The sequence below is a fragment of the Oncorhynchus clarkii genome, chromosome 10, assembly GCF_045791955.1.
Source record: "Oncorhynchus clarkii lewisi isolate Uvic-CL-2024 chromosome 10, UVic_Ocla_1.0, whole genome shotgun sequence".
Taxonomy (NCBI): domain Eukaryota; kingdom Metazoa; phylum Chordata; class Actinopteri; order Salmoniformes; family Salmonidae; genus Oncorhynchus; species Oncorhynchus clarkii.
In genome coordinates this window covers 12,150,214-12,173,401 of record NC_092156.1, presented here as the reverse complement: position 1 = coordinate 12,173,401, position 23,188 = coordinate 12,150,214, and the positions used below count along the sequence as shown (strand labels likewise).

Below are 23,188 nucleotides of genomic sequence, written 5' to 3'. Positions count from 1 at the left end.
AGGCAAAGGTCGAGAGCCAGGCATCCTCCAAAATCCAAGCCGCACTGCTTCTTGACACACTGCTGGCTTAACCTGGAAGCCAGCGGCACCAATGTGTTGGAGGAAATACCGTACAACTGGCACCCGGCCCGCCACAGGAGTTGCTAGAACGCGATGGGACAAGGACATCCCGGCCAAACCCTCTCCTAACCCGGAAGACACTGGGCCAAATTGTGCGCAGCCTCATGGGTTTCCCGGTCACGTCCGGATGCAACATAGCCCGGCATCGAACCCGGGACTCTAGTGACGCCTCAAGCACTGCGGTGCATAAATAAGATTTTTCTGTTCTTTATTTTTAATACATTTTTCAAATGTGTCAACAATTGGCTGTTTAAAAAAAAAAAATGTAAAGAATGCAACATAACTAATTGTGGGAAAGGGTCTGAATACTTTCCCCATGAACTGTATGGCAGCTATACTGTATGTACCATTCAGGACAGACTTAGTCTACTTCACATGGTAACAAACCATTTTATACCTGGCAACTAATCTCCATTGCACCCAATCATAGACAGGCATTCAATTAGGGAAAAGAGAGCGAGAGGGTGCTTATTAGGGAGGGGTTAAAAACCTCAGTAAGAAGATTTGACTGGTAAGTGCATTCCGGATACGTATTCTTTTCAGCATGACCTCCATTTTAGTGCCTAGGTCGAGAATGGGCCAAACAACTGTGGCCTCAACAAGGGAAAAATCCTGACACGCATTAAGAGACAAAGAATTGGAGATGCAGATTTGCTCATCCTTAGTTCCAGGACTTTCCTCAAGGTCCCAAGGTGAGAGAGAATGTCACTGTTAAGACAAATCAAACAAACGTTGAGAGGAAGAGCTTTGTGAAAAGGTGGAGATATTCAGTTACTGCAGAGCAGTCAGTGGGAAATGCCACAAAATGTCACCAGACCCTGGGTGATAGTGACAGGCTAACAGGCTCTAATAAGCACCACATTCTCACAAATTAATATTGGAATGTGCCCACCAAGCATGGCGGGGGACATCAGCTTGACGCTGGGGGACGATTTCTGTCCACTCCGGTAGGAGTGCCCGCTACCAGTTGATATTTTACCTTTTTAGCACACAGAGCAAATTAGAACATTCTGCACTACAAAAATACCACAGTTAAGCATTCTGACTCATCCTAAATCTGAAGCTGGTCAAACATTAACTTGTGAAGCCTCCTCCCCCAGAGCTTATGGATGAAACAAGAGCAGGGCTGTAGCCTAGTGGTTATAGCGTTGGGCCAGTAGCCGAAAGGTTGCTGGATCGAATCCCCAAGCTGAAAAAGGTAAAAATCTGTCGTTCTGCCCCTGAACAAGGCAGTTAACACACTGTTCCTAGACCGTCATTGTAAATAAGAATGTTCTTAACCCTTTATTTAACTAGGAAAGTCAGTTATTACTTATGACATCTTGTTACTTTCATGTACAGAAAAATATAGAGTTAAGTTTGTATTAAGAGCCCGAGGCAGAAAACTAGCAATATGACACTACGAAGGGGGTAAACCTAGACATTGTACTCAGTACAAACAATGTGAAGCTGCGGGGCAGGCCATATTCAGTGTGTTTATTTAGGGTAACAACCTAGCTAATCTCCAGCTAGCTCTACAGGACTTGTGTCAACCAGCCACACAGAATTAGGCCATCTTGAGGGAAACATAGAAAGTACAATGGTGTCTTCACTTGGGTCGGTGAAACTCTGAAAAACACACAACCCTGGGCAGATCATTCACCATTTCATACACTGGATTAAATCATGACAGTGTCAACATTAAGCATAACCTTATGAACTAGAGGTGACACAACTGCAGTGACAGAAGCGGGCTACGGAATGTGTGAGGGGAGAGAAAGAACGGCATGCTGTGGAAGACAAACTGCAAACAATTGAACCACTTCCTGATGCTGATGTAGGTTGAAAAAAGTTGCTCTGCTGGCATGTCTTTTTCTCAAGACCTCACAGTACTCCTGTCCTTCCCAAACTCCTTCCTACAACAATGTTGTGCCATAGCCTCTACAGAACCAGTCCAATTCAGAAAGTATGGGAGAGTCATCTCTATAGCGGCCTGTGAGCATTTACACAACTGCCCCCCCGATGGTCCAGACCCTGCCATTGTGCCTGCCGTAGTATGCCTGACTTCCCAGAAAATCTATTACAGGGTAGTCAGTGAATAGGATACTCCTAGATGGAACATCTTACCCCACCACACAAACCCATTAGAGACAGAAACCCTGTCAGAGCTCAGAAAATTATCACATTAGAGATTGTATATAAACTGTGGAGGCAATATGTCCTATGTCAAATATGTAACTAGCCCTCACAAAATACAATATTTTCCTCATTAAATGGTATACTTATTTTCCATTAGAAGCAATGTTCTTTCAGTTGGACGAATATGCATGATACGTTCCACGATTAAGCCAAAGTGGGAGGGCAAATGAATTACACTACATGTATTTATTTTATTGAACCTCTATTTAACTAGGCAAGTCAGTTAAGAACAAATTATTATTTACACTGACGGCCTACAAAAAGGCAAAAGACCTCCTGCAGGGACAGGGGCTGGGATTAAAAATAAATTACATAAAGGGACAAAACACACATCACGACAAGAGACACCACAACACCACGTAGAGACCTAAGGCAACAACATAGCATGGCAGCAACACATGACAACACAGCATGGTAGCAACACAAAACAGGGTACAAACATGATTGGGTACAGACAACAGCACAAAGGGCAAGAAGGTAGAGACAACAACACATCATGCAAAGCAGCCACAACTGTCAGTCAGAGTGTCCATGATGGAGTCTTTGAATGAAGAGATTGAGATAAAACTGTCCAGTTTGAGTGTTTGTTGCAGCTCGTTCCAGTCGCTAGCTGCAGCGAACTGAAAAGACAAGCGGTTCGATACAGTTACGGGATTGACAAAAGCCCTTACAGGCCTCGTTTGAATGATTACATGTAATACAGATGGTCATACGCACACCCTTAAAAAACCTAATTGCTGGGATAATGAAGTATACTGCACATTTTAAAACAACAGTTTGACCTCACGAAGACCCTTGTGGATCGAAACATTGGTCAATACAGGTGGTAATTGGAAGCATATTCAATGTGCAGGCCTTTTAACAGAGAGATACTGCAATCAAAGTGAGCCAAGATTTAAGGCAGAAATAATTTAGTAATTGCAGTTCTCCCTTCATGACTTAGTAATAAAAAGTAGGAAAGCTAAAATAGGAGTAGCCTAGATTTCTGACAAGAGGAGAGAGCTCCCAAATTTGAACAAATCTGGCACATTCGCCTTAATCACTTTCACAATAGTACATCACGTTTGGGCTTTCACATTTTCCTTTGTCATCAGAGGTGGGAGCCTTAGGCTGTGTTTACACAGTGTAAACGCAGTCCGATTCAGCCCCCCCCCCCCACCGCACACAAATTGGTCTTTTGACCAATCACATCAGAGCTGGTCTGATTGGTCAAAATAACAATGAGTGAATCAATTATCAGAATTGGTCTGCCTGTGTAAAACGCAGCCTAAGTGATCTTATTGTGATTCAGAGGGATTCGGTTAAATGCGGAAGACACATTTCAGTTGAAAACAGTACTCTTTCCCCTTATTGCCAGGAGATGAAGGTCACTGTCTAGCTCCCTCCAATAACCTGTATTCAGACAGCCATTTCAGGCCCAGGATGACAACCTCCCCTTCACTCAGGCGGTGGTAAAGGAAAGCTATGTAAAACAATAATGTACTTTTGAAGGACGGAATAACACAACGGTTACATTGTTAACAACACACCAAGACCTCTAACACAAACATGTATGTAATCCTCAAGAGAGATTTGATGATTCAATTCAACTGTGTCCCTAGTCAGTGGACAACAGAAACCTAAATCAAAGTTGTGACAACCTCTGGTCCGGTGGCTGTCAGACATGGTGTTCTTTGTTAACGCTGCAATGGCATGATCGCATTCATGGAACCCACTCCTTATCACGGACACTTTAGCCAGGAGCACGAGCACTGGCCTCATTAGCCACGAGCACTAGCCTCATTAGCCACGAGCACTAGCCTCATTAGCCACGAGCACTAGCCTCATTAGCCACGAGCACTAGCCTCATTAGCCACGAGCACTAGCCTCATTAGCCACGAGCACTAGCCTCATTAGCCACGAGCACTAGCCTCATTAGCCACGAGCACTAGCCTCATTAGCCACGAGCACTAGCCTCATTAGCCACGAGCACTAGCCTCATTAGCCACGAGCACTAGCCTCATTAGCCACGAGCACTAGCCTCATTAGCCACGAGCACGAGCCTCATTAGCCACGAGCACGAGCCTCATTAGCCACGAGCACGAGCAGTGGCCTCATTAGCCACGAGCACGAGCAGTGGCCTCATTAGCCACGAGCACGAGCAGTGGCCTCATTAGCCACGAGCAGTGGCCTCATTAGCCACGAGCAGTGGCCTCATTAGCCACGAGCAGTGGCCTCATTAGCCACGAGCAGTGGCCTCATTAGCCACGAGCAGTGGCCTCATTAGCCACGAGCAGTGGCCTCATTAGCCACGAGCACGAGCAGTGGCCTCATTAGCCACGAGCACGAGCAGTGGCCTCATTAGCCACGAGCACGAGCAGTGGCCTCATTAGCCACGAGCACGAGCAGTGGCAATTACTGCACACATGGAAAGGAATGTGCTTGATAAAGCTGACAGGTACAGCAAATAGGCTCTACTGGTACAGGTTGTATTATGTCATATATCTCCATTTAACATCTTCACTGGGAGATGGGACTACAAATACTAGTGTAAATCCCAACGCCCAATGGTAAAATGGCGCAGGGTAACCCTACCTAGCCTTCATAAAAAAAAGAAAGTCCAGTCACTCAGGTTACCCACCAACAGGTGTCCAGTCACTCAGGTTACCCACCAACAGGTGTCCAGTCACTCAGGTTACCCACCAACAGGTGTCCAGTCACTCAGGTTACCCACCAACAGGTGTCCATCCAGGTGACATCCTCCAGCTACAACTCAAACGGACCCTCCTTTCAATGGGTGAAACAGACCTCTCCTCTGACAACGGATTACATAATGGGATGGACGTCAATGCATTGTCTCAACATATTGAAAGGCTGTTTTTACATCGTCAGTCTGCTTCCTGATGAGAAGCAGAATTCCTGCGATTGTTGGCCACTCGTCACGAGGATATAAGCAGGGATTCTTCTGCTCTCAGTTGGCCACTGTTCAATAGTACTTATTCATTAGCGATAAAGCAGTGCTTAATCACACCCCTATCACAATCAGACGCCTGAAAAAATGACAATGTTGTCCCCTTAATTACAGCTCCACCTCCAGCCACAGTCCTGATTCTCAATTTATTCCCATTGTAAGCCGCCAACTCCACTGTAAAACCATCATATGATGAAATTAGACTCCTTCAAGCCACATAATGGCTTCTTTAATAAAAATCTTAACCATCGTTCCGAAGAGTCAAATGATTTGTAATCTCCATTGTGTGCAGTCTGCCACCGTGGCTAATTTTGACTGGGTTCCTTCATACAGAGCCCAGGCAAAGAGAGGGAGAAAGCTGTGAAACAGAACCCATAAAGAGATTAAACTTCACCCCACAGCATTACCACAATGCAACACCGCCTGAACTGTGTAACCTGAAATGAAAATGAGAGAACAGATGAGAAGAGGTTAAAAAAAATAGGGGGAAAATAAAATCAAAATTGAGTTTGTCACGTTGTTGGTAAACAGGTGTAGACTAACAGTTAAATACTTAACTGGTACTTTACCAACAGAGTTAAAAGATAAAACATTTAGAAAAATATATAAATAAGGAATAACAATAGAGTAACAATAACATAGCTATGTACAGGAAGTAGAAAACATGGCTATATACAGGAAGTAGAAAATAACATGGCTACATACTCAAAGTACCAGTACGGAGTCAATGTGCAAGAGTGAGGTCATCGAGGTAGCTATGTGCATAATTCACTTAGTGTAGAAAACATTAAGAACACCTTCCTAATATTGAGTTGCATCCCCCCTTTTGCCCTCAAAACAGTCTAAATTATTTGGGGCATGGACTCTACAAGCTGTCGAAAGCATTTCACAGGGATGATGGCCCATGTTGACTCCAATGCTTCCCACAGTTGTGTCAAGTTGGTTGGATGTCCTTCGGGTGGTGGACCATTCTTGATAGACACGGGGAAAAACTGTTGAGCTTGAGAAAACCCAGCTGCGTTATATTTTACACCCTAATTATAGTCTTGTCTCATTGCTGCAACTCCCGTACGGACTCTGAAGAGGCGAAGGTCAAGAGCCATGCATCCTCCGAAACACGACCCAACCAAGCCGCACTGCTTCTTGACACAATGCCCACTTAACCCGGAAGCCAGCCACACCAATGTGTCAGAGGAAACATCGTACACCTGGTGACCATGTCAGCGTGCATAAGATGCTTGATGAGCAGGTGTCCACATACTTTTGGTCATGTAGCGTAGCAATTAGCCCAGCCTACCACCACGGATATGGTCGGCAAGCTAGAGCCCAACTACTGGAGACTAGCTTGAACAACGAACACAAATCTACTAAAAACACAACCACGGATCAAAGCAAAGAGAGAGCAGACTAATAAATTGATGGCTGGGGCCCATCCAAGAAATAGTGCATTGTGGGTAGTTTAGAAGATATTTATTAACCTATGTAATTACCCAAAAACATAACCGTTTGTACATATAGGTAACCAGATCATGAATACAACTAAAGTTAAAGTATTTGACCACACTGTGTTGTTCCATTGGTGAGTAAAAACTCATGCTTCCTACCTTTTAAAAGCAAACCGAGTTCAAACCGTTTCTACATTTAGAAAAAGGGCGAAAATTACGTCCATCGGTCGCTAATGGTGGGTGGTCCCTGTAACACATCGCGCCGACAGCAAGCGAACGAACGGCCCTGTACTGTGCAGACCGACAATCGTTTTGGTGATTTTTCTCCTTTAGAGTTAGAAGAAGCAAATATTAGTTATTGGAAAGAGTGGAATGTAGAAGGCTGCTTGTTTGTGAAACCTGTATATGTATAATGGACCGGGTCTTTGATGACATGGTTGACACAATATTGATGTACTCATGGCATCTGTCATTGCACATTACTTGACTGGCATAAGGAGGAAAACCAAGATAAGATTGATTACGACAGTTGTTAAGAGTGCTCTACCGGCAGCCACTAGATTTGTAATAAACTCACTAAAATTATGATAGGGGATCAATGTAACTGTCCAAAATGGTCTTGTGTGTTGAGGATGATATCGAGTCATCTCACTTCCATGACGCATCACTGCAGGAATATGAATGACCCTAACAGCAGCTCTTGCGGATTGGTTCAGACAAGGTGCAGTATGGGGAAATTTCTTCAGAGTGCAGTGTTAAGTGTACCTCCCCGAGAGAGATTGGGACTGACAGAGGCCCGCTGTAGGAGACCAGGATGTCTGACATTTCATACACGCTTGGGAGACAGGAGAAAGTCTACCACAACCTACAGTTCTCAGGAAGCACTGTGCTTCTCAAAAGAGAGTCAGTGTCTCATTGAAGATCCCTGCACCCCTTCCTCATCTTTAAATCATAGTTCCCCTTTGCAGTAGGACTCAGGCTCTCATCTAGACTAAGGCTGGCTTGTTGTCAAATCCCTTTTGTGATTGAAAAAAAAAAGAAGGGGTTCTTATGTCTCGTGGAACAAATGGACATGGAGTAAGCATAGACCCTGCCAGGTGAGATGATCAGTCATGGAGTCACCTTTGTACCCAAAGGACCCTCCATGTGATCTGCAGGGTCAAGCCTCGTGTCACATGTCCACAGTGAAGTTCCATTTCTCATGTGACAGCTTTGCAGCCCTCCATTTACACTGACATCTAACTTTCAAATCAGTGGTCTTTCTTCCTCCTATTCTCTCTCACTCAACGAGCTGTATAGGGCCATAAGCAAATGAGAAAATACATATCATGGCCTGTGGTTTTAATGCATAGAAACTGAAATCCGTTTCTTTTTACCAGCATGTCACCTGTGCAACTAGAGGCGAAAAGACTCAAGATTGTGTTTGTAAAGTAAAAGCAAACGCATAACATGTGTAAATATGTGTATGAACATAACAAGATTCAACAACTAAGACATAAACTGAACAAGTTCCACAGACATGTGACAGAAATTGAATGTATCCCTGAACAAAGCGGGGGGGGGGGGGGCTGTAACAGTCAGAATCACCAGCTGCATTAAGTACTGCAGTGCATCTCCTCCTCATGGACAGCCCCAGATTTGCCAGTTATTGCTGTGAGATGTTACCCCACTCTTCCACCAAGGCACCTGCAAGTTCCTGGACATTTCTGGTAGGGGGGGGCGGCTAGCCCTCACCCTCCGATCTAACAGGTCCCAAACATGCTCAATGGGATTGAGATCCGGGCCCTTCGCTGGCCATGACAGAACACTGACATTCCTGTCTTGCAGGAAATCACGCATAGAACGATCAGAATGGCTGGAGGCATTGTCATGCTGGAGGGTCATGTCAAGATGAGCCTGCGGGAAGGGCACCATATGAGGGAAGAGGATGTCTTCCCTGTAACGCACAGCGTTGAGATTGCCTGCAATGACAACAAGCTCAGTTTAATGATGTTGAGACACACCACCCCAGACCGTGACGGACCCTCCACCACCAAATTGATCCCACTCCAGAGTACAGGCCTCGGTGTAACGCTCATTCCTTCGACGATAAACGCGAATCAGATCATCACCCCTGGTGAGACAAAAATCGCAACTCGTCAGTGAAGAGCACTTTTTGCCAGTCCTGTCTGGTCCAGCGACAGTGGGTTTGTGCCCATAAGCGACGTTGTTGCCGGTGATGTCTGGTGAGGACCTGCCTTACAACAGGCCTACAAGTCCTCAGTCCAGCCTTTCTCAGCCTATTGCGGACAGCCTGAGCACTGATGGAGGGATTGTGCGTCCCTGGTGTGACCCGAGCGGTTGTCGTTGCCATCCTGTACCTGTCCCGCAGGTGTGATGTTCAGATGTGCCGATCCTGTGCAGGTGTTGTTACACGTGGTCTGCCACTGCGAGGATGATCAGCTGTCCATCCCGTCTCCCTGTAGCGCCGTCTTAGACATCTCACAGTACGGACATTTATTGCCCTGGCCACATCTGCAGTCCTCATGCCTCCTTGCAGCCTGCCTAAGGCACGTTCACACAGATGAGCAGGGACCTTGGGCATCTTTCTTTTGTTGTTTTGCCAGAGTCAGTAGATAGGCCTCTTTAGTGTCCTAGTTTTCATAACTGTGGCCTTAATTGCCCACCGTCTGTAAACTAAGTGTCTTAACGACCGTTCCACAGGTGCATGTTCATTAATTGTTTATGTTTCATTGAACAAGCATGGGAAACAGTGTTTAACCTCTTGGATCTCTAGGGGCGCTATTTCATTTTTGGATAAAAAACGTTCCCGTTTTAAGCGCAATATTTTGTCACGAAAAGATGCTCGACTATGCATATTATTGACCGTTTTGGAAAGAAAACACTCTGAAGTTTCAGAATCTGCAAAGATATTGTCTGTAAGTGCCCCAGAACTCATTCTACAGGCGAAACCAAGATGATACGTCAACCAGGAAATGAGCAGAATCTCTGAAGCTCTGTTTTCCATTGTCTCCTTATATGGCTGTGATTGCGCAAGGAATGAGCCTACACTTTCTGTCGTTTCCCCAAGGTGTTTGCAGCATTGTGACGTATTTGTAGGCATATCATTGGAAGATTGACCATAAGAGACTACATTTTCCAAGTGTCCGCCTGGTGTCCCTGCGTCGAAATTGGAGCGCAAAGCCAGGTGCAATTATTTTTCCATTTGAGGAGAAACCAGGCTTCCATGAAGGATATATCATCGAAGAGATATGTGGAAAAACACCTTGAGGATTGATTCTAAACCACGTTTGCCATGTTTCAGTCGATATTATGGAGTTAATTTGGAAAAAAGTTTGCGTTTTGAGGGCTGAATTTTCGTTTTTTTTTTTTTTTTTGGTAGCCAAATGTGATGTACAAAACGGAGCTATTTCTAATACACAAAGAATATTTTTGGAAAAACTGAGCATCTGCTATCTAACTGAGAGTCTGCTCATTGAAAACATCAGAAGTTCTTCAAAGGTAAGTTATTTTATTTGAAGGCTTTACTTGTTTTTGTGATAGTTGCCTGCTAAATGCTAACGCTAATGCTAACGCTAAATGCTACGCTAGCTAGCTACTGTTACACAAATTATTGTTTTCCTATGGTTGAAAAGCATATTTTGAAAATCTGAGATGACAGTGTTGTTAACAAAAGGCTAAGCTTGAGAGATAGCATATTTATTTCATTTCATTTGCGATTTTCATGAATAGTTAACGTTGCGTTATGGTAATGAGCTTAGGTCTATAAATAGAATCCCGGATCCGGGTTTGGTCGTCGCAACAGGTTAACATTCATGAAAATACAAGTGTCATACATCAGAATAAAGCTTAACTTCTTGTTAATCCAGCCGCTGTGTCAGATTTCAAAAAGGCCTTACGGTAAAAGCAGACAATGCGATTATCTGAGGACTTCACCCAGCACAGAAAAGCATTAAAAACATTTTCCAACCAGGCAGGTGCGCCACAAAAGAGCCCGGATCTCAATCCCATTGAGCACGTCTGGGACCTGTTGGATCGGAGGGTGAGGGCCAGGAACTTGCAGGTGCCTTGGTGGAAGAGTGGGGTAACATCTCACAGCAAGAAATTGAAAATTCGGTGCAGTCCATGAGGAGATGCACTGCAGTATTTTTTTATTTAACCTTTACTTAACCAGGAAGGGCTCATTGAGATTAAAATATATATTTCAAGAGCGCCCTGGCCAAGATAGGCAGCACCAAGTCATTACATAAAATTACAGACAAACATGAAAAACTATCTAGTAAAAACCATTGAATTCACAAGAGTATAAAACAGCAAATTAAAAACATTGACAGGTCAGGGAGTCACCCTCAAAATCCTTTATCAGTGATTTAAAAACACCAATCGGGACAAGTTCTTCCAGTTTAAAAGTATTTTGTAAGGTTTTACAAGACGATGGCGCAGAGTACATAAAAGCCCTTTTACCAAATTCAGTTCGGACATTTGGAACAGTTAGCAGGATAAAGTCCAGCGAACGAAGAGAGTACCCACCACATTTCTTAACAATAAAATGCAGTAAACCCAAAATGGCTTTGTAAATAAAAGTATACCAGTGACTGAGCCTACAAGTGACTAGAAGGCCAGCCAACCCTGGTATACAAAGTGCAGTGGTGTGTAAGGGTTTTGCAGTTTGCAGTTAATGCAGCTGGTGGCCACACCAGATTCTGACTGTTACAGGTCCCCCCCCTGTTCAAGGACACATTATTCCATCTGTTAGTCACGTCTGTGGAACTTGTTCAGTTTGTTGTTGCATATGCATATCTGGGCCTGAGTAACAGGCAGTTTACTTTGGGCACGCTTGTCATCCAGACATCAAAATACTGCCCCCTAGCCCAAAGAGGTTAAATATTACTATTTCTGTCATTTGAATTTCGCGCTCTGAAATTTCACAGGATGTTGTCGAGGTGGGTGGCTAGCGCCAAGTCTAGCCCAAAGAGGTTAACTTCCTGACTGATGTCTTGAGATGTTGCTTCAATATATCCACACAATTTTCCCCGCTCATGATGCCATCTATTTTGTGAAGCACACTAGTCCCTCCTGCAGCAAAGCACCCCCACAACATGAGGCTGCCACCCCCGTGCTTCACGGTTGGGATGGTATTCTTCAGCTTGCAAGCCTACCCCTTTTCCCTCCAAACATAACAATGGTCATTATGGCCAAACAGTTCTATTTTTGTTTCATCAGACCAGAGGACATTTCTCCAAAAAGTACGATCTTTGTCCCCATGTGCAGTTGCAACCACAGTCTGGCATTTTTATGCTGGTTTGGAGAGGTGGTTTCTTCCTTGCTGAGCGGCCTTTCAGGTTGTCGATATAGTACTCGTTGTGTTAGCTAATCCAAGTTTTTCCATTTTAAAATGCTAATTGATCATTAGAAAACCATTTTGCAATTATCTTAGCACAGCTGAAAACTGTTGTCCTTATCAAAGAATTTAAAAAACATCCTTCTTTAGACTGGTTGAGTATCTGGAGCCTCAGCATTTGTGGGTTCGATTACAGCCTCAAAATGGCCAGAAACAAAGACCTTTCTTCTGAAACTATTCAGTCTATTCTTGTTCTGAGAAATTAAGGTCTATTACATGTGAGAAAATGTCAAGAAACTGAAGATCTCGTACAATGCTGTGTACTACTCCCTTCACAGAACAGCGCAACTGGCTCTAACCAGAATAGAAAGAGGAGTGGGAGGCCCCGGTGCACAACTGAGGAAGAGGACAAGTACATTAGTGTCTAGTAGTAAACAGAAGCCTCACAAGTCCTCAACTGGCAGCTTCATCCTCTTTCCAGTGTCTGTGTTCTTTTGCCCATCTTAAGATTTAATTTTTAATTGGCCAGTCTGAGATATGGCTTTTTTTTTTGCGAATCTCAGACTGGCCAATAAAAATAACATCTTAAGATGGGCAAAAGAACAGACACTGGACAGAGGAACTCTGCCTAGAAGGCCAGCATCCCGGAGTCGCCTCTTCACTGTTGACATCGAGACTGGTGTTTTGCGGGTACTATTTAATGAAGCTGCCAGTTGAGGACTTGTGAGGCGTACTTGTCCTATGTTAAGTGTCTCAGAGGCTTCCATTAACAAAAACCCTGTTCTATTAGATATGCAACTCCATAACCCAGTACCGAGCACATTGAGTGTCCTTCCCTATAAGCATGCTGAAAGTCTTGTCAAAACGTTAAATATCTTTGTATTTGATCAAACAATCTTTCCCAAAAGTTTGCTAAGCACTTGTCACAGGCTGATTGGTTTTTAGTGCTATTCTGAGGTTGACATTGCAGTGACATTTCCATGAGTCAATGGTACCGAGTGGGCTGCCCACAGTGGGCTTCTTCCTTAGACAGTTTCAGTGCAAACAATTATTGCGGGCAATACCCTCGGAGCTAACAGTTTAAAGAAACATAGATTGGGCTACTTTAAATTTACTGCACTTCTATTTCTCTGGTATATAATACGATTTCCATGTCCTTTGTTTGTTATAGTGACTGGGAGGACAGGAGTATTACCAATCCCAGACCATCAAGTCTCTTAAGCAGTTCACCATGTTGGAGATAATCCTGGAACCCCTGCAGTTAGGGTGAATCCCATCTCTTTTAAAAAGAGTTCTCCCACAGCAAGTCAAAATTGTCACAACAGAAGACCTTCCTGTCTTTGTAGAGTTTCTGACAGTCTGGGTTTGGCAGCGCAGTAGCTGTAACGTTCCAAACCATTTCTATAGCACGGCAGAGGGCCAGAGATGACTGTTCTCTTCCCTGTGCAAACAAGGGTGTTCAAGAAAATGTTGTAGTCGTCCTTCAGTTCCTCATTTTTCCGAAAGCGAAAGCTGTTAAATCTTATGCGAGTGACAATGTTGCCAATGTTAGAATAGTTGGCTTGAACGGTGGGCAGGAAGGAGTTGATGTATTGGTTGTGATGGAATCCGATGGGGAAGGTGTGCCTCAACTCACGCCAGCCTGACTCACCACACATTTACCAGTAGCAGCAGATTGCGTCAGAATCCTCTGGGAGATGGAGGGCCCAAGACCTTGTTTTTTTCTCTTTGGTCAGCAACCGTCTGACCTGTGGAGGGAGGCCAAGGAAGGCTGCTGGTCATTGGTGTACTCCAAGGACCAGAGCTGACGCCTAGGGCCGGTATGTCGGCCTCCAGAGGGGAAAAGCTGTTTAATAGCCTAATCGGATCTTCTAGGATATATGGAGGTCGACCAGACTGCCTCCCACCCGACCTTCTTCCCCTTGCCAGTGTCCAGTCTCCCACTGACCGCGGAGTTGAGCTTACAATCTGTCCAGTGGATTGGAGCAGGTCAGTACCGCCCAACTCATCGACCCCTTGGCTGTAGGAGGCATTCAGAACTGACATTATGTGTCTGAGCTGCTTAGAAAGCACATCTTTTTTTCCCGTGCACCTGAGCTAGCAGCCGGAAAATCTCTTCCCTAAGCTGCTTGATGATAATCTTTGTCAGTTCCAAATGTATTTAAATTGTTAATTTATCAGTTCCACCTTATTTTCCTCCTCTTTCGTAGGTATTATCTCACACCTATTGCATTTGAGCCCAGAGACACACAAATACCACTCGTGTCTTGACTCTAGCATAGCTAGAGTTATCTTGCTCTGTTAGCATGATGGCTAACAGCTAACTATTGTGTATTTTTAGAATGCATAATGTAGGTATGCATGTAGGGGTGAGACAGACAATGTACGATAAAGGGAGAGGCAAAAACAATGCAGAAAATAAGTGCTGGAGAGAATGTGGGGGACAAGGAGTATGCTGCATTGGTTTAGCTAATGTGTGTGTTCTATGCTGCATGCAAGTGTGTATGCAAACATGTTCCCTCGCAGACCTGTGGTTGTCCTGACCACTGCGGAGTGTGCCGGACCGGACAGGACAAAGAGAGGCTGTTTCAGCAACAGGACAAAACCCCTGTGCCCTCCTTGCATTATTTAACAAGCTCTAAGGTGACGGCATTCCTTCAATTAGAGATGTTGATAGACTGGCCTATTATTACACAACTACACCATAGTTTAGTTAGAATACAATAAACTCATAATACACACCAATATAGCTGCGAACAGCAATGAACGGGGTTCACAGGATGTCAGAAAGGACACAAGATCAGTTGGATAGCAAAGCAAGCGCTCCATAATGTAGGACCTATTTTCCTTTGTGCAATCAGTGAAAACAATACCATGTTGATTTAAATCTCAGTTGGTACACTCCACATTAGCATTCCAAAATAATTAAATATATTTTCACAGCTGTAATATGCTGACTGCGCAAGCAGCAGTACTTTGCGTTTCTAATTTTACAGAATAAAATATCCACTTTTCACTACGTTCAGACCATATAATAGGGCAACAATATGTGATTATACAGATCTACTAATCACAATGTCTGCATAACTTAAATCTAAAATGAATTTGCATGAGATGGCGTCTACGAAGACAGAGAGGCTTAACATTAGCACTGCCGAATCACTGACATGAGAGAAATGGAATTGAAACCCCACGTACCGACGCTCATGCTGTAGCCAGGCAGACAAAACCAATGGAGGCAGAGTAATTCATCACGAACAGTGAACAGCATGCAAATACTGTGGAAATGCACACAAATGAGGCAAAGAGTACTGCCCTGCCTACAGAAAACCATGCAGAGCTTGTGGAACTAATAATCACGTCGCAAAAGTGTGTCTCAAAAAGCAAAAAAAGGGTGAGTGAGGGTGAGATTCCCTGTGTTGATGAGCAGAACATTGAGTGACATTTACATACATGAATCCATTGAGGCTGTACACTCAGAGGGAATAAATGGTTTGTGACAGTACGATTACACAACAAGTTGCAACAATGTCAACTGGATTCTGGTGCTACGTGCATTGTAATGAGCTACAAAGACAACATGTATCGCTGGGCAAAATATATTAGACTAAAGCTGTACTCAGGGCAGCTAATGAGCATCTTTGAGACCTAACATGTTATTTCGGGGACACAAACACAAGCTGGAGTTTGAGATTGTGAAAACCAGTCAACATCCTCTCCTCTCAGGCTCTACACGTGAACACCTGTGACTGATGCAGTTCACCGTACCAAATGACCTGCACATCGGGGAGCATGTCCAGCATTGACCCCTGTCCAAAGAACAGCTACTCAGCAAATATGACGATGTATTCAATGGGCCGTTGAATAGGAACCTGGGGAGGTACATTTTGAATTGGATGAGAGCGTCACTCCAGCCCAGTGTGCTTCTCACAATGTACCCATTGCAATGAAAGTGGCTGTGAAGGCCCAGCTAAAGAAGTATGAGGCCAATGGCCACATGACATCTGTGACTGAGCCAACTAACCGGATCAGCAATATGGTCATAGTGAAAAAGCCAGAGAAGCGGAGGGTCTGCATCGACCCAAAGCATCTGAACCAAGCACTGAAACGCTCACACTACATCATGCCAACACTGGAGGATGTCCTCTACAAGCTTCCCAATGCCAAGATTTTCACCTTGGTGGACGCACGAGATGCATTTCTGTAATGCAAGCTGGACGAAGAGAGCATCTTTGTGACTACCTTCTGGACCCCCTGGGGTCGGAAACTTTGGCTTAAGCTCCCGTTTGGTGTCTCAGTGGCACCTGAGGAATACCAATGCAAGCAGCATGAGTCACTGGCTGGGCTCAAGGGCATTGAATGCATCGCTGATGATGTTCTGATCATAGACTGTGATGACAGACGAAGAAGCAGAACGCTACCACAATGTGAAGCTCTTGGCACAGATGGAGTGCTGCCGATCAGTTAAGCTGCACATTGGCCTGAAGAAGCTGCAGTTCAAGGTGAAAGACGTCCACATTCTCTTGGCCAAAGGCCTGAAGCCGGACCCAAACATAGTCAGAGCAATCGTCAACATGCCAAACTCGTCCGATGCAAAAGGAGTGCAGCGTCTCATCGGCTTCGCAAATTATCTTGTAAAGTTCATGCCACACCTATAGGCAGTCCATGAGCATCTGCGCCGGTTGCTGGACAAAGACACACCATGGCACTGGCTACCCAAACAAGAGGACGCGGTGCAGAAGATTACATCTCTGGCTTCATCCATGGTAGTGTTGCACTACAATGACATTACGAAGCCTGACTCCAGCCAAAGTGGACTTCGATGCTGACATGCAGGAAAGCTAGCCCGGTGAGAAAGTGCCTCAGCATCGTCTTCTCCTGCCAGTGCTTACATCACTACTTATATGGTCGAGAGCTGGTCAACGCTGAAACTGACCACAAACCACTCATTGCCATATTCAGTAAACCTCTCCTCAAGGCGTTCAAGAGGCTTCAAAGCATACTCTTTACTCTACAAAACTACAGCATGAAGGTCGTCAGGACCAGAGATGTACACCAGTGACACACTGAGCAGGGCAAAAGCACAACTTAAAAGTTTGCTACAGCAGGAACAAAATGGTCATTATCCCCAAATCACTACGTCCAGAGATCAATCAAATGTATTTATAGCGCCCTTTTTACATCAGCCGATGTCACAAAGTGCTGAACAGAAACCCAGCCTAAAATCCCAAACAGCAAGCAATGCAGAAGCACGGTGGCTTGGAAAAACTCCCTAGAAAGGCCGGAACCTAGGAAAAAACCTAGAGAGGAACCAGGCTCGAATACACTTCAGTCACGTTTGAGGTGACGCATGTTATCGCCAGGCACATGAAACATTATACTGGCCAAACATGCATGCAGAAATTAAAGACGTTGTCAGCAGCTGTACAACATTAAACAAGTACGCTCATGAACAGCAAAAGGAAACCATGATGTCATATGAACTGCCCACAAGAGCCTGGAAAATCATCAGCATGGACTTAGTCCTTTTGTCTGTGACTGAATATCTTCTCATTGATCACTACTCTGACTTTTAGGAAACGTAACTGCTCCCTGACTTGTCGGTAGAGACGGTCGTAAAGCACTGAAAGGTGTGGACAATGTCCCACAATTCACTGCACAGTTCAAGCATTTTGCCTCAGAATGGGAGTTTGACCATGTGACCTCGCCTCCAAGGCACCCAAAGGCAAATGGCAAGGCAGAGTCAGCTGTCAAGATTGCAAAAAAACTCTTACGCAAAACCTTGCATGACAGCAACGACCCCTGATAAAAACCTGTTACCCAAGGCCTTGCGTGACAGCGACGACCCCTGGAAAGCCATCTTACAGTGGAGGAACACAGTCTGAAAGCAGCAGCCCAGCTGTCCTAACTACAATCCCCATAACTAACAAGCTACTTGAGCCCTGCGTCATGGTTGGCGCCACAGAAAGCAACTCGCTAAGTGCTTCTACGACCGGACTGCTCGAGACCTACCAGAGCTGGAGGTGGGTGTAACGATATGGATGAAACCTCTGCCGGGAGACCACACAGGACTTTGGAGGCTGGGAACATGCCTACAGAGAGTTGCACCATGTTCTTACCTGGTGGATGTTGGTGGCTCCCTCTATCATCGTAGTCAGGTGGATCTGCACATAGCAGAGCAGACAACAAACCAGAACACGCCATACACTCACCTAGATGAGCTGGATCATAGTCCAGGCCTACGGGCAAGGGGCGCAGAATTGAGAAATGAGCCAACTGAAGGTGAGGCTTCTACCCCACCAAGCTCTCCAGCTCGTGGCCCTAATCCTACCCCTGTCAGAGACCACACTTACTCACGGGTGTGTAGGTTGTGTAAGCCACCGGACAGGCTCACTCTGTAATCGGGGATACCATTTTATGTCTGTGTCCAGTATGAAGAAAGTTCAAGGTAGTTTTGTGTCTGGAATTTACTCATGGCCTCTAGTTTTTGTGTGTCAAATTAGAAACAAAAGTTACCAATCTATGCTTGTTATTTGACCATGTCAAGGGGAAAAAAAATCTACCAATAACAGCTTGCTTTGAACCCCAAATAAGTAAATGGTATAGTGAAAGTGATCAATATATTGTTTTGGGATGGTTTACAAATAGCCTGGCTGATGCGAACCACGTGACTACTCGAGAGCTGGTGTCAACCAGACTATTACAAATATGCTTCCTTTGCACAATGAATGATCGATCTCAAATGCCTTAGTGCTATCAATCAGGCTATGATCGCAGTCTTATTAAAAAGCCACATTAGCAGATCTGAAAATACTGTCAGCCATCTGCCTCGCTATAAAACGAAACGTTTTACTTGGATGGTTACAATTACACCATGTAGTTCTGTAATTGCACGATTTAATAAACATCACTATAGCTAAAACGCTACATTATATTTATGTATATACAGTTTGGGAAATATTCCGAAAGCATTTCACAACTGATGATACAACAAGTGTCATTTTTGGGAGCTATAGTCAAACTGTATGGTTAGGTTAAAAATCAGATTTTATGACTTTGTGGCTGTGCCAACTAGTGACCACTCTGCAGAGCTGCCTCCAGAACAAGATTCATGACGAAAAACGCTAACCTGCAAAGAATTTCCTGACCAGGACCGAAACTGTAACAGGTTGGTAGAGAATACAGCGAAACCGACACACCTGCTAAACTTCATAGTAACATACATACCTGGGTGGTCGACGTTGAAAGCATCTGCGAATCCATGCGTCGCTCAGGTATGCTTCACCTTCTTATTTTTGACTCAAACTGAATAAAAACAAAACCGTTTCCCCTCATTTCAAATATTAAATAAACCGACAAACGGTTTTTGAGGGGAAAAAAACACAGCTAATACGCTTCCCGTATAGCTACATTTAACAGCCACACAGGAAAGTCTGACAGGTAATAGAATTCCAGCCCAACCAATGAGCAGATGAGTGGGCGGAGCTTTCTGAATATTAGTCCTTTTATTAAATATTCCCTTTACAAATTGATTGCAAGTCATGAAGTATGACTTAGAATTCTACTATCTTATTTCAAATAACTTATTCAAACATTAAGGGGAGTTAGTTTAGATGTTCTTTATCTCCAACCCATATAAATAGGTTATAAAAGCTAATGGTTTTATGAAATGCCTATGGGATGTTTGTATAAAAAGCAACGACTGCAGGTTTCTTACACACCATAACAAAAGACCAACTGTAGTCAAGGTTTCAATTTTAATGTTGCGTGCACAAGTACAGTCAAATGCCTTTCTTGCTAGTTCTAAACCCAACAATGTAGTAATCAGTATTACTAAAAAATAACATAAGGTAGAACAAAAACACACAAAAAATAAGAAGAACATGGGAAGTAAGTAAGATATTTACAGGGTCAGTTCCAATACAATATTTACAATGTGCAGAAATACTGGAGTGGTAGAGGTACAGTGCCTTCAGAAAGTATTCATACATACCCCATGACTTATTCCACATTTTGTTGTGTTACAGCCTGAATTCAAATTTGATTAAATTGATTTTTTTTCTTTCAACTCATCTATCTGCACACAATACTCTACAATGACGAAGTGAAACCATTTGTTGAAAATGAAATACAGAAATATCTCACTCACATAAGTATTCCCACCAGACTCAATAGATGTTAGAATCACCTCTGGCAACGATTAGACTTTATGGGTAAGTCTCTAAGAGCTTCGCACACCAAGATTGTACAATATTTGCATATTATTATTTTTACAATTATTCAAGCTCTGTCAAATTAGTTGTTGATCATTGCTAGACAGCCATTTTCAAGTCTTGCCATACATTTTCAAGCATATTTGAATCAAAACTGTACCAGGCCACTCAGGAACATTCAATGTCATCTTGGTAAGCAACTCCAGAGTATATTTGGCCTTGTGTTTTAGGTTATTGTCCTGCTGTTGGATTTGCTCCAAACACTACGCTTTGTATTCAGCACATAAAGTAAATTTCCTTGCCACATTTTTTTTTTTACAGTTTTACTTTAGTGCAAACAGGATGTACGTTTTGGAATAGTTTTATTCCGTAGAGGCTTCCTTCTTTTCACTGTCATTTAGGTTAATATTGTGGAGTAACTACAGTAGTAACTACAGTTACTATTATCACAGCCATTAAACTCTGTAACTGAAATCCCTGAGCAGTTTCCTGAGGTAGTCATTCAGAAATCACTATTATTGCACACAGAGTGAGTCCATGCAACTTATATGGCTTAAGAAATATTCTACTCCTGAACTTATTTAGGTTTGCCATAAGAAAAGGGTTGAATTCTTATTTATTCAAGACATTTCAGTTTATAATTTTTCATTCATTTGTAAACATAATTCCATGACATTATGGGTTATTGTGTGTAGACCAGTGACACAAATTCTCAATTTAAACTATTTTAAATTCAGGCTGTAACACAACAAAATGTGAAAAAAGTCAAGAGGTGTGAATACTTTCTGAAGGCACTGTAGAAATGTATAGTGGTCATTTAATTTCACTTTTATTTAACTAGGCAAGTCAGTTAAGAACATTGTTATTTATAATGACGTAAGATACGGTGACTAGGCATCAGGATATATGATAAACAGAGCAGCAGCAGCATATAGGATGATTGTATATGTGTATTCAGTATAAATGTGTGTGTAGGTTGTGTGTGTGTCAGTGTGCATAAAGACAGTGCAAAAAATACAATACAAGGGTCAACTCAGATAGTCTGTGTAGACATTTTGTTAGCTATTTAGCAGTCTTATGGCTTGGGGATAGAAGCTGTTCAGAAACCTGTTGGTGTCCGACTTGAGGCACCGGTACCACTTGCCGTTCTATGGCTTGGGTGGCTGGAGTCTAACGATTTTCCGGGCCTTCCTTTCACACAACCTGATATAGAGGTCCTGGATGGCACGGAGCACAGCCCCTTTGATGTACTGGGAAATGTGAACATAGAATCTGAACATCAGTGTCTATTCCCTTGGCACAAATGGGTTACTGTTCACCAACCAGATAAATGTGGGTTGAAAGTTAATTATTTTAAGAGCTTTTGTACACTAGAGCTATACAAACTACTGCGAATACTTTCAGTAATGCACAACCTAAGCATAGTTAAACACGCTGTAATGCTGGACCCAACAATATTGTTAAATCACTTACAGAGAAAGTTACCGTACAGATGCAGCTCTTTGGCTGTGGATGTGTTTTGGGAATCTTCCACTCAAATGACCAGTGGTCATTTTTTTTTAATTCTAAGACGGTCTCCAAGCCAAGACAGACACAGTCAATGTAGTGACATGACAATAAATGTCCACGGTGTGGCTACGGTATGAAAGTGACGCTTCTTTTCTCCTAGTTTTGTTGGCAAAGAATGAACCTTAAATTTGCTTTATCGAAGTCATGAAAACCCGCTCATTAAAATGTACGTGTTTCAGAGTGAATTCACTTACCAAGTGCGAAGGCGAAAAGTTACAACCGTCTCATTACTAACGACAGAACTACAAACATGAACCACAACTCTCACCATCTGTATACGTCACGTCGAGAGTCTACAAAAAATATATATTTTGCATTTTGAGAAAGTACTGTCTGGCAAAATAAAGTTCAAAATAAAAAATAAACACAACCGTTGGGTGAGTCCGAGTCAACTTGAGCAGGCTAACTGTAGGAGTTGTTGCTAGTTCAACATTTCGGCGATGTGTTTTACTTTTGACCGTCAACATATTTTGGTAACAGGAATCAAGTATGAGCAAATCAATACACAAACACAATTTTATACATCTTATATGACCGGTTTTTCATGAATTTGATGCTATAATCAAAAAGGTATGAGGTCAAGAAATTGCAATATAATCCGTTTCTAAACCCAGAGGTGCAACATCGCGAGATTTAAGGGAAAGCTTGTGACAAGGCCGAGGTTTGGGAAGTCAATGAGAAAAGTGAACTTCTGTATGGGTACAGGGCTTGACAGAAATGGTAGCAGGTGAATGTTTAACTTTTGTTGCACACATATCCAGATGATGCTTCGTACCATTTTGCGGAATTAAGAAGCCCAGAGACCAGAAAGGGCCCTGTGTCACTAAAATTGGCTGTGATCAATGAATGTAAGGTTTCTACATGCAATCAAAATTACATTAAGTACATTACAAGTACTGTATTTATGTATGTATTGGAAACATGTAAATTGAAATACCATATATATTTTATTCTCAATAAGGCAAAATACAAAGAATATTCAGACACTCAAATCCCATTAGTAACAAGTAATACTTCACAATTTTAAATGACATGTTATTCCAAGTTTGAATAACAACCTCAAAAGAGTACCATTACTTAATATTGCATCCATAATATATATGTATATATATATATATATATATATATGTATATATATATATATATATATATATATATCTCGGTTCTCAATATTTTAAAACTAACCCAATTTAGACTGCTGTATTTTGTATGCTGATGGTCTGAGAAAAATGAAGTGCAACATACTGTATTAACTTCTACAACTGCTTAACAGAGAAATACCTCTCATTCAAAAGACATCTCAGATCCATTTCAAAAGGGAAACAGCTCTCACATGCAGTAGAGATGTACAGTTGATCAAAAGAAAAAACAT

General features: G+C 43.0%; 1 protein-coding gene and 1 long non-coding RNA gene across 3 annotated transcripts in view; both read right to left on the bottom strand.

Moving 5' to 3' along the window:
• The window catches only part of LOC139418015 (protein Shroom1-like), a 35,146-nt gene extending 15,695 nt beyond the window's left edge, over positions 1-19,451 (bottom strand). Inside the window, exon 1 of one of the 2 annotated variants that reach the window (XM_071167099.1) lies at positions 19,262-19,451. The gene's annotated coding sequence lies outside the window, so the exon portion shown is untranslated. The remainder of the gene's footprint in view (positions 1-19,261) is intronic. The other variant, XM_071167098.1, reaches the window with a different exon arrangement.
• A 321-nt stretch (positions 19,452-19,772) lies between these two features.
• LOC139419434 (uncharacterized) lies at positions 19,773-22,244 on the bottom strand. The gene is made up of 2 exons (XR_011635406.1): positions 21,721-22,244; positions 19,773-21,497 (listed from the first exon to the last, which is right to left on the bottom strand). It is a non-coding gene; the product is annotated as an uncharacterized lncRNA (long non-coding RNA).
• Positions 22,245-23,188: the final 944 nt, after the last annotated feature.